The sequence below is a fragment of the Arachis hypogaea genome, chromosome 19 (assembly GCF_003086295.3).
Source record: "Arachis hypogaea cultivar Tifrunner chromosome 19, arahy.Tifrunner.gnm2.J5K5, whole genome shotgun sequence".
NCBI classification, from domain to species: domain Eukaryota; kingdom Viridiplantae; phylum Streptophyta; class Magnoliopsida; order Fabales; family Fabaceae; genus Arachis; species Arachis hypogaea.
Window position 1 is genome coordinate 116,759,711 of NC_092054.1, and position 16,230 is coordinate 116,775,940.

The following is a 16,230-nucleotide window of genomic DNA, read 5'->3' on the forward strand; positions in this document are numbered from 1 at the left end:
TATGAAAAGTTCTAAGTTTGGTGTCTTGCATGCATTGTTTATCTGATCTTAGTTTTCCATGATTAGTTTCATTTTGTTGTTTCTCATCATTAAAAATTCAAATATTAAAATTTTCAAAATTATGTCTTTTCAAGTCAATGATTCAGAGAATTGAAGATTCAGAACATGCAGCAGAGGAATTACAGAGAAAAAGCTGGGCGTTCAAAACGCCCAGTGAGGAAGGAATTCTGGCGTTTAAATGCCAGCCAGGGTACCTGGCTGGGCGTTAAACACCCAAAAGGGTAGTATTTTGGGCGTTAAACGCCAGAATGGACACCATTCTGAGCGTTTAACGCCAGGACAACACAAGGGAGGTAAGTTAGTTTTTAATTCAAATATTTTTCAATTCTTAATAATTTTTCAAAATCAAATCTTTTTCAATCATATCTTTTTCAAAATCAAATTTTTTTCTATTTTTCTCTCACTATTTTTGAAAATCCTTGCTACCAATTAATGATTTGATTCAAAAATTTCAAGTTTGTTACTTCCTTGTTAAGAAAGGGTCAAAATTTGAATTTTAGAATCATATCTTTTAAATTTCTTGTTAGCCAAGTCATTAATTTTAAAAATCAAATCTCTTTAAATTGTTTTTCAATCATATCTTCACAATCATATCTTCTCAATCATATCTTTTACAAAATAATTTTCAATCATATCTTTTTGATTGCTAATTTCAAAATCTTTTTCAAAATCAACCACTTTTTCAAAATTCTTTTTTTTTATTTTAAAATATAATTTCGAAAATTCTTCCCCTCTCTTCTCACCTTCTTCTATTTAAGGACTAACACTCCTCCTCAATTAGCAATTCGGACTCTATCCTTCTTTATATGTTCGAATTCTCCTTTATCTACCTCAGCCTTCTATTCTTATTTTCTTCTGACACCTCATGGAATCTCTATACTGTGACATAGAGGATTCCATATTTTTTTTGTTCTCTTCTCTTTCTTATGAGTAGGAACAAGGACAAAGGCATTCTTGTTGAAGCTAATCCTGAACCTGAAATGACCTTGAAGAGGAAGCTAAGAGAAGCTAAAGCACAACTCTCTGGAGAGGACCTAACAGAAATTTTTTAAAAAGAAGAAGACATGGCACCCGAAAATAACAACAATGCCAACAATGCAAGGAAGATGCTTGGTGACTTCATTGCACCCTCTTCTAACTTCTGTGGAAGAAGCATCTTAATTCCTGCAATTGGAGCAAACAACTTTGAGCTTAAGCCTCAATTAGTTTCTCTAATGCAGCAGAATTGCAAGTATCATGGACTTCCATTGGAAGATCCTCATCAATTTTTAGCTGAACTCTTGCAAATTTGTGACACTGTTAAGACTCATGGGGTTGACCCTGAGGTCTACAGACTTATGCTCTTCCCTTTTGCTGTAAGAGACAGAGCTAGGATATGGTTGGACTCACAATCTAAGGAAAGCCTGAACTCTTGGGAAAAGCTGGTCAATGCCTTCTTGGCAAATTCTTTCCGCCTCAAAAATTGAGTAAGCTTAGAGTGGAAGTCCAAACCTTCAGACAGAAGGAAGGCGAATCCCTCTATGAAGCTTGGGAAAGATACAAGCAATTGATCTGAAGGTGTCCTTCTGGCATGCTTTCAGAATGGAGCATCATATGCATATTCTATGATGGTCTGTCTGAACTATCCAAGATGTCATTAGACAACTCTGCTGATGGATCTCTTCATCTGAAGAAGACGCCTGAAGAAGCCCAGGAACTCATTGAAATGGTTGCAAATAACCAATTCATGTACAATTCTAAAAGAAATCCTGTGAATAATGGGACAACTCAGAAGAAAGGAGTTCTGGAGATTGATACTCTGAATGCCATACTGGCTCAAAATAAAATATTGATTCAGCAAGTCAATATGATTTCTCAAAGTCTGACTGGAATGCAAGCTGCATCCGGCAGTACTAAAAAGCATCTTCTGAAGAAGAAGCTTATGATCCTGAGAACCCTGCAATGGAAGAGGTGAATTACATGGGAGAACCCTATGGAAACACCTATAATCCTTTATGGAGAAATCATCCAAATCTCTCATGGAAGGACCAACAGAAGCCTCAACAAGGCTTCAACAACAATAATGATGGAAGAAATAGGTTTAACAATAGCAAACCTTTTCCATCATCTTCTCAGCAACAAACAGAGAACTCTAAGCAGAGTCGTTCTGGCTTAGCAACTATAGTCTCTGATCTATCTAAGACCACACTAAGTTTCATGAATGAAACAGCGTCCTCCATTAGAAATTTAGAGGCACAAGTGGGTCAGCTGAGTAAGAGAATTACTGAAACTCCTCCTAGCACTCTCCCAAGCAATACAGAAGAAAATCCCAAGAGAGAGTGCAAGGCCATAATCATGACCAACATGGCCGAACCTGGAGAGAGTAAGAAGGACGTGATTCCCAGTGAGAAAAACCTCATGGGATGTCCTCTGAACGAAAAGGATTTCCCCTTTGAGGAACCAAGAAAATCTGAGGCTCATACAGAGACCATAGAGATTCCATTGAACATACTTCTACCATTCATGAACTCTGATGAGTATTCTTCCTCTGAAGAGGATGAAGATATTACTGAAGAGCAAGTTGCTAAGTACCTTGGAGCAATCATAAAGCTAAATGACAAGTTATTTGGTAATGAGACTTGGGAGGATGAACCCCCCTTGCTCACCAATGAACTGAATGACTTGACTAGGCAGACATTACCTCAGAAGAAACAAGATCCTAGAAAGTTCTCAATACCTTGTACCATAGGCACCATGACCTTTGAGAAGGCTCTGTGTGACCTAGGGTCAAGTATAAACCTCATGCCACTCTCTGTAATGGAGAAACTAGGGATCCTTGAGGTACAAACTATAAGAATCTCACTAGAGATGGCAAACAATTCAAGGAAACAGGCTTATGGACTTGTAAAGGATGTTTTAGTGAAAGTTGAAGGCCTTTACATTCCTGCTGACTTTATAATCCTGGACACTGGGAAGAACAAGGATGAATCCATCATCCTTGGCAAACCCTTCCTAGCCACAGCAAAAGCTGTGATTGATGTTGACAGGGGAGAGTTGGTCATTCAAGTGAATGAGGACTACCTTGTGTTTAAGGCTCAAGGTCTCCTTCTGTACACATGGAGAAGAAGCATGAAAAGCTTCTCTCAATGCAGAGTCAAACCAAACTCCCACATTCAAACTCTAAGTTTGGTGTTGGGCATGCTCTGAATATCTGTGAAGCTCCATGAGAGCTCACTGTCAAGCTATTGACATTAAAGAAGCACTTATTGGGAGGCAACCCAATTTTTATTTATCTATGTTAAATTTTTATTTTCCATTATTATTTTATGTTTTTGTTAGGTTGATGATCATGTGAAGTCACAAAAACAACTGCAAAAATCAAAGCGAATTCGAAAATAGCATTAAAAATAACACACCCTAGAGGAGGAGCTTATTGGCGTTTAAACGCCAGTGAGGGTAGCAGAATGGGCGTTAAACGCCCAGTCTGGCACCATTCTGGGCGTTTAACGCCAGAAAAGGGCACCAGACTGGCATTTAACGCCAAAAAAGGAAGAAAAGCTAGCGTTAAACGTCAGAAATGGGCAGCAACCTGGCATTTAACGCCAGGATTGGCACTCCTGGGGGCGTTTACATGCCAACATGGTGCAGGAATGAGAAATCCTTGATACCTTAGGATCTGTGGACCCCACAGGATCCCCACTACTTCAACTCTCTCTCTCTCTCTTCTTCTCTCCTATTCACACCTTTCCATAACACTCTTCCCCAAAAACCCCTCACCTATCAAATCCTTCCCTCTTGTCCATAATCTCTTCACCAACTCACATCCATCCATCATAAAACCCCACCTACCTCACCATTCAAATCAAACCATTTCCCTCCCAAATCCACACACACATGGCCGAAAACCCTCTCTCTCTTACCCTATAAATACCCCTCTTTACCACCTTCATTTTCACACATCATACGCGCTTCTCTCCCCCTTGGCCGAACCATTCACCCCTCTCCATCTCCTCCATCCTCTCCTTCTTCTACTCTTTTCTTTCATCTTTTGCTCGAGGACGAGCAACCATTCTAAGTTTGGTGTGGGAAAAGCTAAAGCTTTTTGTTTTCCATAACCACTAATGGCACCTAAGGCCGGAGAAACCTCTAGAAAGAGGAAAGAGAAGGCAATTGCTTCCACCTCTGAGTCATGGAAGATGGAGAGATTCATCTCAAAGGTGCATCAAGACCACTTCTATGAAGTTGTGGCAAAGAAAAAGGTGATCCCCGAGGTCCCCTTTAAGCTCAAAAAGAGTGAATATCCGAAGATCCGACATAAGATTCGAAGAAGAGGTTGGAAAATTCTCACCAACCCTATTCAATAAGTCGGGATCTTAATGGTTCAAGAGTTCTATGCTAATGCATGGATCACCAAAAACCATGATCAAAGTGTGAACCCGAACCTAAAGAATTGGCTTACAATGGTTCGGGGGAAATACTTAGATTTTAGTCTGGAAAATGTAAGGTTGGCATTCAACTTGCCAATGATGCAAAGAGATACACGCCCCTACACTAGAAGGGTCAACTTTGATCAAAGGTTGGACCAAGTCCTCATGGACATATGTGTGGAAGGAACTTAGTGGAAAAGAGACTCAAGAGGCAAGCCGGTTCAACTAAGAAGGCTTGACCTCAAACCCGTGGCTAGGGGGTGGTTGGAGTTCATCCAACACTCTATCATTCCTACTAGAAACCGGTCTGAAGTTACTGTAGATCGGGCTATCATGATCCATAGCATCATGAATAGAGAGAAAGTAGAAGTTCATGAGGTTATATCCCTAGAACTCTACAACGTGGCGGACAAGTCCTCTACTTTGGCAAGGTTAGCCTTCCCTCATCTCATTTATCACCTCTGCAATTCAGCTGGAATTAACATAGAGGAAGACATCCTCATTGATGAGGACAAGCCCATCACTAAGAAAAGGATGGAGCAAACAAGAGAGCCCACTCATGGACCTCAACAAGAGCATGAGGAAATTCCTCATCATGAAATCCCTGAGATGCCTCAAGGGATGCACTTTCCTCCACAAAACTATTGGGAGCAAATTAACACCTCCCTAGGAGAATTAAGTTCCAACATGGGACAACTAAAGGTGGAGCACCAAGAGCATTCCATCCTCCTCCATGAAATTAGAGAAGACCAAAGATCCATGAGGGAGGAGCAACAAAGGCAAGGAAGAGACATTGAGGAGCTCAAGCACTCCATAAGATCTTCAAGAGGAAGAACATGCCGCCATCACTAAGGTGGACCCGTTCTTTAACTTCCTTGTTCTTATTTTTCTGTTTTTCGAAAATTATGCTTTATGTTTTATTTATGTTTGTGTCTTATTACATGATCACTAGTGTCTAAGTGTCTATGCCTTAAAGCTATGAATATCCTATGAATCCTTCACCTTTCTTAAATGAAAAATGTCTTAATTGCAAAAGAAAAGAGGTACATGAATTTTGAATTTTAAAATAGTTTAATTATTTTGATGTGGTGGCAATACTTTTTATTTTCTGAATGAATGCTTGAACAGTGCATATTTTTTATAGTGAAGTTTATGAATGTTAAATTTGTTGGCTCTTGAAAGAATAATGAAAAAGGAGAAATGTTATTGATAATCTAAAAAATTATAAAATTGATTCTTGAAGCAAGAAAAAGCAGTGAATACAAAGCTTGTAAAAAAAATGTGGCAAAAAATAAAAGAAAAAGAAAGAAAAAGAAAAAGCAAGCAGAAAAAGCCAATAACCCTTTAAACCAAAAGGCAAGGGTAAAAAGGATCCAAGGCTTTGAGCATTAATGGATAGGAGGGCCCAAAGCTGGCCTAAGCAGCTAAGCCAAGTTGTCCCTAACAATGTGCTTGTGGCGTGAAGGTGTCAAGTGAAAAGCTTGAGACTGAGCGGCTAAAGTCGTGGTCCAAATCAAAAAGAGTGTGCTTAAGAGCTCTGGACACCTCTAATTGGGGACTCTAGCAAAGATGAGTCACAATCTAAAAAGGTTCACCCAGTTATGTGTCTGTGGCATTTATGTATCCGGTGGTAATACTGGAAAACAAAATGCTTAGGATCATGGCCAAGACTCATAAAGTAACTGATGACATGTCACCATGTCATGTTTTTCTATGGTTATTCATACAAGAAATTGATTATTTGTGCTTGAATAATGAATGCTTTTGTACTTAATTGGTATATTTCCTTGATCTTTTAATTTTATAAATCTTGTAGGAAATAAGAAGAAAAAGAAGCAAAGAAGCACAAAATAAGCTAAAAAGGAGAAAAAAAGAGCTTTGGGGGCACACTTTGAAGTTGGAGCACACTTTGGAGACTTAAGCCACGCTTTTAAAAGTGTGGCCCATGACCAAATCAAGGAAGAGAAGCGTGGCCCAAAGGAAGAAAAGCGTGGCTCAAAACAAGGAGCAAGAGCTTAGAGCTCTTGTGGAGAGCTTTACTTCAAATAATCAAAAGCCAAGCTCTTGCCAAGAGCTTAAAAGCTCTTGCCAATAGCTTTATCAAAAGCACATGGAAGAAGGAAGCAAGGCAAGCTCACATGCAAAGCTCTTGCCAAGAGCTTTGCCCAAGAGCTTTTTCGGGCTTCTTCAAGGAAAAATCAAGGAAAAAAGAGCTCAACAATGCACTCACCAAGGCTTGAACCCAAGACCAAGGGGGAGGGAGGCAAGAATTTTCGCTAAGTTAAAATCTAGGCGTTTACAGCATGACCATGCCTCCTCCAAAGGGCCATAACTTGAGCTACAGAGATCCGATTGATGTGCTTCTAGTTGCGTTAGAAAGATGACATTCAGAGCTTTCCAACGATATATGGTCATCCATATTTGGCATGAAATTAAGGCACGAGTGAAAGGCATCTTTAAGGACCAAAAACAAGCAAAATGAATCTAAGTGGCTTCACCAGGATTCGAAGAGGGAGACCAAGGGAAGCAAGGAAGTAGCGCTCTCCTCATGAAAATGTAAGAAAAAGGGCTCACAAAATGCTTCCATCATAGTTCGAACTTGGAGTTTCTCTCCAAAACAAAGGGGTGCTTCTAATAGAGCTCTTACAGAGAGCTTTGAAGCTCTTGAAGAGAGCTTTGCCCTGGGAGTGTGACCCATGGTCCAAAAATCAAATTAATTCAATCCTGCACCAAAATTTAAAAGCCCATGGATATCACTTCAAGGCACAAGAACAAATTATCTTAGGAATTTATTTTTAATTGTAATTTGTTTAGAATTTCATTTTTCATTTTCATTTTTATTTTGTGAAAAGCCTATAAAAAGGCATCTGCTTCATTTCTTTGGAGGGCTCCATTGAGAAGGCTAGCTCCAATAGGGAGTTTTGCACTCTTTAGTTTTCATTTTGCTTTCTCTCTTAGTTTTCTTTTCTGTTTTGAAATTTTGAATTGAGATTGGAAGGAATTCTGTTTTCATTCTTCATCTGCAACTTCTCTTGTTATTTTTCTGCATAATTCAAGAAATTGTGATTTGAATCAAAGCTTTCATTTATTGCTTCCATTTGTCTTTATTCTTCAATCTGTTTGCTGTTGGATCAAGGAAGGAATTGAGATCTAGACTTGTTTTCTAGTCTCTTTGATTTCCTGAGATCTTCAATTTTATTTTGCAATTAAGCTTAATTTCATCTCTGTTTAGCTTTCTCAAGCAATTTTGCTTTGCTGTGTTTTTTACTGTTTCATTGAAATTGTTGAGTGCTCTTTGAGATTTCAAAATTGATTTAAGTCTTCTTGATGATTTTCTTTTCTGCTACAATTTCCTTCTCTGCAATTTTTACTTTCTGCTCATATTGCTCCCAATTTACTTTCCTACACGTGTGTTCCTCTGCACTTTACATTTGAGCCTCTGTGATCTGAATTTACTTTTCATGCAATTTTAATTTCCTTGCAATTGTTCTAAGCTTTGATCTACTGCTTTCATTTAATTTCTCTGCTCCCACTCCCCTTTACATTTGATGCAATTTACATTTCTTGTCATTTAGGTTTATGCAATTTACATTGCTTGCTCTTTAAGTTTCAGTTCCATTTACTTTCTGCAATTTAAATTCATTGCAATTTTATATTCTGTTGATCAATTTCACCCAATCACTCAATGTTAGCTTGACTAAACTAATCACCCACTAAAGTTTCTTGATCCATCAATTCCTGTGGGATCGACCTCACTCTAAGTGAGTTTTACTACTTGATGCGACCCAGTATACTTGCCGGTGAGTTATAGGTGATTGGAATTCGTTTTTCCACAAAAACACCATCAGTAACCGTGTTCAAGAATCAACACACTAAACTAGGAGAATCAATAACACTATCTAAATTCTAAGTTCCAATAGATGCCAATCATTCTGAGCTTCAAAGGATAAAGTGAGATGCCAAAACTGTTCAGAAGCAAAAAGCTACTAGCCCCGCTCATCTAATTAAAACTGATCTTCATAGATGTTTTTGGAGTTTATTGTATATTCTCTTCTTTTTATCCTTCTTTGTTTTTAGTTGCTTGGGGACAAGCAACAATTTAAGTTTGGTGTTGTGATGAGCGGATAATTTATACGCTTTTTGGCATTATTTTTAGGTAATTTTTAGTATGTTTTAGTTACTTTTAATTATATTTTTATTATTTTTAAATAAAAATCACATTTCTGGACTTTACTATGAGTTTGTGTATTTTTCTGTGATTTCAGGTATTTTCTGGCTGAAATTGAGGGACCTGAGCAAAAATCTGATTCAGAGGCTGAAAAACGACTACAGATGCTGTTGGATTCTGACCTTCCTACACTCGAAGTGTATTTTTTGGAGCTACAGAAGCCTAATTGGTGCACTCTCAAATGCATTGGAAATTAGACATCCTGGGCTTTCCAGAAATATATAACAGTCTATACTTTGCCCGAGTTTTGATAACGAAAACAGGCGTTTAAACGCCAACTTTCTACCCTATTCTGGCGTTAAACGCCAGAACTGGCATAAAAGCTGGAGTTAAACTCCCAAACTAGCACCAAAGCTGGCGTTTAACTCCAGAAATAGCTCATGCACGAAAAAGCTTCAATGCTCAGCCCAAGCACACACCAAGTGGGCCCCGAAAGTGGATTTTTGAATCATTTACTCATTTCTGTAAACCCTAAGCTACTAGTTCATTATAAATAGGACCTCTTGCTATTGTATTTTAATCTTCAGATCATTTTTGAGACTATCTTGGTATCATTTTTGATCTCTTGATCACGTTTAGGGGGCTCGCCATTCGGCCATGCTTGGACTTTCATCACTTTTGTATTTTCAACGGTGGAGTTTCTACACCTCATAGATTAAGGTGTGGAGCTCTGCTGTTCTTCATGAATTAATGCAATTACTACTGTTTCTCTATTCAATTCACACCTACTTCTTCTCTAAGATATACGCTCGTTCTTCAACCTAATGAATGTGATGATCCGTGACACTCATCATCATTCTCACATATGAACGCGTGGCTGACAACCACCTCTGTTCTATCTGCAATAGCTTGAGTGTATATCTCTTAGCCTCCTGGTTTATGAGGCATGGTTGCCTCTCCTGACAACAGAGCCTTCCATTCCGTGAGATCAGAGTCTTCGTGGAATAAGCTAGAATCAATTGGCAGCATTCTTGAGATCTGAAAAGTCTAAACCTTGTCTGTGGTATTCCGAGTAGGATCTGGGATGGGATGGCTGTGATGAGCTTCAAACTTGTGAGTGTTGGGCGTAGTGACAGACGTAAAAGGATCAATGGATCCTATTCCAACATGAGTGAGAACCGACAGATGATTTGCCCTACGGTGACAGCGTAGATGGACCATTTTCACTGAGAGGATGGACGGTAGCCATTGACAACGGTGATCCCCAACATACAGCTTGCCATGGAAAGGAGTATGAATGGTTGGAAGAAGGCAGTAGGAAAGTAGAGGTTCAGAAGCAACAAGCATTTTCATACGCTTATCTGAAATCCGATCAATGAATTACATAAGTATTTCTATCCTATTTTCTATTTTAATTATATTTTACTTATCAAAACTCACGACCATTTGAATCCGCCTGACTGAGATTTACAAGATGACCATAGCTTGCTTCAAGCCGACAATCTCCGTGGGATCGACCCTTACTCACGTAAGGTATTACTTGGACGACCCAGTGCACTTGCTGGTCAGCTGCACGGAGTTGTGTGAAAAGTGTGCGATCACGATTTTGTGTACCACCTTTCCTTTGCTTTTAGGGTCAGACATCCTGAAAAATAGAAGTTCCAAGATACAATTTAAGAATTAAAGCAGAAAAATAGGTAAGCAAATAGGATTTTATCGATATAAGCATAGAGTGGCAAAAGAGGAATAAAAGAGCAATAGAAGCATGAAGTGAGTTGAATATAAGTAAGTTTTGGACTGTATGCAAGTAAAAAGTCTTGAGAGTAAAAATCACAATCCAAAATCTATGATATGCAGAATTCTTGTTAATCAAGAATAACAGTCATCATGCCATGAAATGGTTTAAAGGTAGTTAGGAAAAACCAAAAGAGAAGTTAGAAGGTTAAGGTGGTTAGGGGTTAAAAAGTGAAGTTAAAGTAAGTGGCATGGTAACGTGGGTCCTAGTTAACAAAAATTTGCAGAAACTTGAATAACAAGTAACTCACATGCAAGGAAATATTGCAGATTATTGATGATTAGTCATAGAAAAGAATTGCAAAAAGAAAGTGGAATCATCAATAATGTTATTTAATGAATAAGGGAATCAGAAAAAATAAGAAAGCTAGCTCGTGCATTCATGAAATGTTTGGGTTGAAACCAATTAGTGCAAAACTTGAAATTTCCAAAACTGATTCATGAATGGGAGTTGAGTGAAACAATATGCTGAAAAAAATTGGGCAGCATTTCGGCTAAAAATTGGACTTTTCCAGGTAATAAACAGCAGCAGAAACAGTTCATATGATAATAAGGTAATGCAGAAAATAGTAACAAATAGTAATTCATAAATAAACTCAATCTGCATCAAGGAATGGTAAAGAATAGCATATGAACAGCATTATCATCACAGCAAATTCAAAATTGCAAAATAGATAAAACAAGTAACAAGAACGGTGCAATTATCAGGCCTAAATCCACTAACCACATCCTAGCTACCTAACCACCTAAAATTCACTACGATCATGCATCTCTAACTATCCTATTTTGAATAAAATTTGAAAAAAAAATGTAACTAACTAACTGAAAGAGGAATCGTTGTTTGGCGGAACCTGGTGGGCAGAGGAACAAAAATTGGGCTCAGAGAGGTGGTGGTGGTGTGGTGGTGATGCGGCGGCGCTGGGAGGCGGCACGGCGGCGGTTCGGTGGGGGCAGGGTGGCACGGCAGTTCAGTGAAGAAAGGGGTTATGGGGGGGAAAGAGAGCAAGGGGCAAGGAAGGTGGGGTTGGGGGGGCGTGGTGGCGGTGGTTCTGGGTGGTGGCGGCGCCGCGACAAGGACGGTGATGGGGCGGGGGCAGTGGAAGGAGAAGGGGAGATGGGAAAGGAGGGGAGAGAAGGAAGGGAAGGGAGGGGTTTTGGCGAGGGCGGCACAGTGACAGGGGCGCGGCGCGGCAGTGCTGGGTGGGTTGGCGGCGGTGGTGGTTGCAGAGGAAGGAGAAGAGAGGCGCTGAGGGGTTGGGGGAAAAAGGGACACGAAATGGTTGGGGTTCTGCGTCGAAGGGGGTAAGTGTATTTAAATCCACGCGGACGCGTGGGTCACGCGAACGCGTGGTTAGGACGGAAAGGCAATGACACGAACGCGTCATTGATGCGATCGCGTGATTAAGGGATAATGAAAGTGACGCGTACGCGTCGCTCAGAATTGTGCTAAACGTATAATTCCAGCGTCGTTTTGGTGCAACTCTCTGTTTCCATTTAGGGGGCAATAATATTCACGCGACGCGTACGTGTCACTCACGCTTTCGCGTGGTTTGTGTGAAGTGAAGGTGACGCGTTCGCGTGACCCAATTTGTGCCTAATGCACACTAGCCGCACGATTCCAGCCCAACTTTCTGGGCGTTGGATTGTTACATCGATTTCGAATCGACGCCCACGCGTGGCCCATGCGCACGCGTGGGGTGCATTTTTTTTTATGCAGGATGCAAAATGCAATGCTAATGTGGATGTTATGAATAATTCCAGGTTCAATGAAAATAGAATGAAATAAAACTTAAAAAAAAATAAAACAATAAAATTAAAATTGAAAAAGGAACGATCATACCGTGGTGGGTTGTCTCCCACCTAGCACTTTTAGTTAATGTCCTTAAGTTGGACATTTGATGAGCTCCCTGTTATGGTGGCTTGTGCTTGAATTCATCCAAAAATCTCAACCAATGGTTGGAATTCCAATGGCCTCCGGGGTCCCAAACTAGGCATGTAAAGCCTTTGAGCAGTTTCAAACAGGTTTTCAGGCTCCCGGGGTGTTGAATATTAGAATAGATTCCAGGATCCCAAACCTTGCTTTTATACCCGCCTTTGTCTCGATCTACATTTTTTCAGCCGGGTGGTATGGAAGTTGTATTCTCACTAAGATTACCAAACTTCTTCCGAGACCCATTCAAATTGAAGCGTGGAACCTCATTGAATCTTGCATACCAGCTCTGAGTACGAACCATTTCCCTTTTACTCTTAAAGCCGCAAAGAGCTCTATGCTGGCCATCTGTTTCAAGCAAACCATATTCAAGTGGAAAAGTAAAGATAAAGGCTAAGGATTTTACCCACTTGAAGTTTGTATTGGGTGGTAATGGCTTTGGAATAGGTGTTTCCAGTGGTTTTGCAGGCTCTACTCCCTTGTATTCTTCTGTGAATTCTTCCATTTCTTTGCAAACTTCTTCAACTACACCCACGTCTTGATCAAAGTCTTCGATATCTTCCTCATCACTCAAGTCATAATTTGGAGGTTGAGAAAAGTCTACCTCCGCATCATCTTCGTATTCACTTGGGGAAGATTCTCCAATCTCAAAGAATTCACTTGCGGATGCAAGTTCATTACTAGGAGAACTTGACTCGCAATTATCATTATCAAGAAAACTTGCTTCTTGAGTTGTTCCGTCCAATTCTTCATAAGATGTCTGCCTTGGGGGTTGTGCACTATCCTCCTTAGCATTAATTGCAAACTTCTTGACGAAATTCTCCACAATTTTGGATTCCCATGGAGGTTCAGCATCTCCTAAAGTCTTCAACCAATTCTTCTTCATCGATAATTTCGGCTTCCTCCACTTGTTCCAGTACAAATTCATGCTCCTTACTGTCCATCAGAGTTTTTAGTATCTCCTTCATGCTACGTTCTTCATTAGATTATCCATATGAAGCTATGGGGGTTCCTTGAGTGTCTGAACATCGAGAAGGTAATCGATTGATCGCTTGCTCCAGTTGGTGAAGGGTTGCATGAAATTTTTCCACTGTTTCCTTGAGACGCTCCCTTGATTCTTGGGTTGATGGATATGGACATGGTGCATAGGGAAGTGGTGGTTCTTGGGAGTAATTGGATTGAAATTTGTATGGATATGGGTTAGGGTCATATGGAGGTGAATGGTGGTGGTTGGCTTGTGAGTATGGTAGTTCAAAGCTATGTTGAGGAGGTGGTTCATAGGCATATGATGGGGCTTGTCGGTAATTACAAGGGGGGTCCACCATATCTATCATCTTGGTATGCACCTCGGAATGGCTCTTGACCACAGTAATTTGGTGGGTGTTGGTTGTCACGAAAGGGTCTACCAGTACTATTAATTCGGCATGCATTGAAGAATGGTCGTCGTCCATGGTACTTTAGAGGGGGTTGTTGCCTAAAGGGTTGATCAGATCCTCGTGGCTCCGTCCATCTGTGATTGTTTCGACTTTGATGCATGTTTCTGTTATAGCTTCCATTCCTTTCAACAACATTAGAACCAAACTCAAAGCGACGGGGGTGAGAACTCATAGTAACTAATAAAAAATTAAAAATAAAAATAAAAATAAATAACAGGTAAAAGAAAATATTTACAATAACCAATAATAAGGCATACGTTTGCGATTCTCCAGCAATGGCGCCATTTTGACGATCGGGTTTCTGCTAGTAAAGAATTTTATAAAAATAACCGTGTTGGTAGTATAGTTTCTAAACCAACAGAGAATCCTTTCGTACAAAAGTTTTGGTTGTCACAAGTAACAAAACCCAATAAAATTTATAACCGAAGTATTGAAACCTCGGGTCGTCTCTCAAGGAATTGCAAGAAAGTATGATTTATTATTGGTTATGAAATTGTATATTTTTGGGTTTTTGAAATAGGGAACAAGTAATTTAAATGATAAGAAAAATAAATTAATAATTATAAAAATCTCTTGCAAGGTATAAGAATTGGAAATCCTATCTTAGTTATCCTTATCAGATGTGATGAGAATTGGATTTTGCTCCCACTTAGTTAACCCTTACTAAATAAAGGAAAGTCAAGTGGACTAATTAATTTGATCCTCAAGTCCTAGTCAACTCCTGTGGAAAGACTAGCTTTAGAGCGATCCAAATCAATCAGCAATCCCCAAATCTCAATCAATTGCTGAGTTTGACAACTCAAGTGTTACCAATTACTTAACCAAAGCCAAGGGAGAAGAAATCTAATTTAAATTAAAAATATCCATAACATAAATAAATCAAAGCAATCTTAATTCTGAAATACCTCAAATTATATTAAATAGAACATTCAAATCTTAACATAGAAAAGTTCATAAGCCAATTTGGAAAGATAAATAACAATTGAAGTAATAGAATAAATAAAAATAGAAAATAAATTAAAGGAACATTGAACCTGTGATTGAAGAGAAGTAGCCTAAACATAATAGAAATTCTAAATCCTAATTCTAATCCTAAGAGAGAGGAGAGAACCTCTCTCTCTAAAAGCTACATCTAAAAACCTAAAATTATGTATATGAAAGTTGTATGAATCGTTGTCTCTTTTCGTCCTTATGAATGGATGGATTCTCCCACTTTATAGCCTCTAATCTGTGTTTCTTGACTTGGATCTAGGCCAAAAAGGGGACCAGAAATCGCTGAGGGCGTTTTCTGCAGATTCATGCACGTAGCGTCTGTCACGCGTGCGCGTGGGTCACGCGTTCGCGTCAATTGGAGGTTTTTCTTATCACGCGTACGCGTCGGTCACGCATCCGCGTCGTTTGTGTTCTGCGTCAAGCACGTGTCCGCATCGTCCATGCGTGCGCGTCGCTGCCTTTTCTTCAAAACTCCATTTTTGTGCTTTCCTTCCATTTTTGTATGTTTCCTTTCTGTCCTCCAAGTCATTCTTGCCCTATGAAGCCTGAAAATACTCAACACACAAATCACGGCATCGAATGGTAATAAAGGATAATTAAATTTAATATTTTTAGAGCATAGAAAACATGTTTTCACATATATCATAAAATAAGTAAGGAATAGTAAAACCATGCAATTTACATGAATAAGTGGGTGAAGAATTGAGAAAAAAAATACTTAATTGAGCACAAGATGAATCATAAAATAGGGATTTATCAATGTTCAAAGTCTAATTGCAAGGGATGGTGTAGTGCTAAATTAGAAGGATCTAGGAAGTTGTTTGGGTGCTTGAGGGAGGATTCCAAGGTTAAATCACCCGGTTGGAGTTTTGATGAACAACTTGAAGATGGGTGTAGAAATAAGATTTGGGATCTTGATATACATCATGCAAATCAATTTTGGAGCACATAACTTGTATGGAACTCCATCAAGGCTTGATGCAATTGATTTGGAATGTTAGAGCTTATTAGAAGTCCAAACATTGGTGGAAGTTCAAGGATGAATATAAGTACAAGCCACCATGACAAGGAGCTTCCCAAAATGTCCAACTTAAGGACAATAAATAAAAGTGCTAGGTGCGAGACACTCCACCATGGTAACATCTTTTCCCTTTTCTCTTTTGTACATATTGGTAAATAAGTTTAAATTTCATGCTCTTTTAGTTGTGTTAAGTTTGTCTGGTAGTTAGTATGTTTGAATCAGGATTGGTGATGTTTTGGTCATTTCTTTAGGTGTTTAGATTGCTAGTATATATGCCCTTCTATCATGTTAAAAATAAAAAGAGAGCAAGTCACGCGTACGCATGACCCACGCGTACGCGTGACCCCCGAAATTTGATCATGTGTAAATGGTGCGTGGACTGTGCCACCACATGGCTTGGATAGTGGATTGTGCTAGGACCA

The 16,230-nt window shown here is 39.4% G+C and overlaps 1 non-coding gene across 1 annotated transcript; it reads right to left on the minus strand.

Annotated features, from left to right (window-relative positions):
* Nucleotides 1-1,528: 1,528 nt before the first annotated feature.
* On the minus strand, nucleotides 1,529-1,632 carry LOC112781788 (small nucleolar RNA R71). Its single transcript, XR_003192547.1, has one exon. It is a non-coding gene; the product is annotated as a small nucleolar RNA R71 (small nucleolar RNA).
* Nucleotides 1,633-16,230: the final 14,598 nt, after the last annotated feature.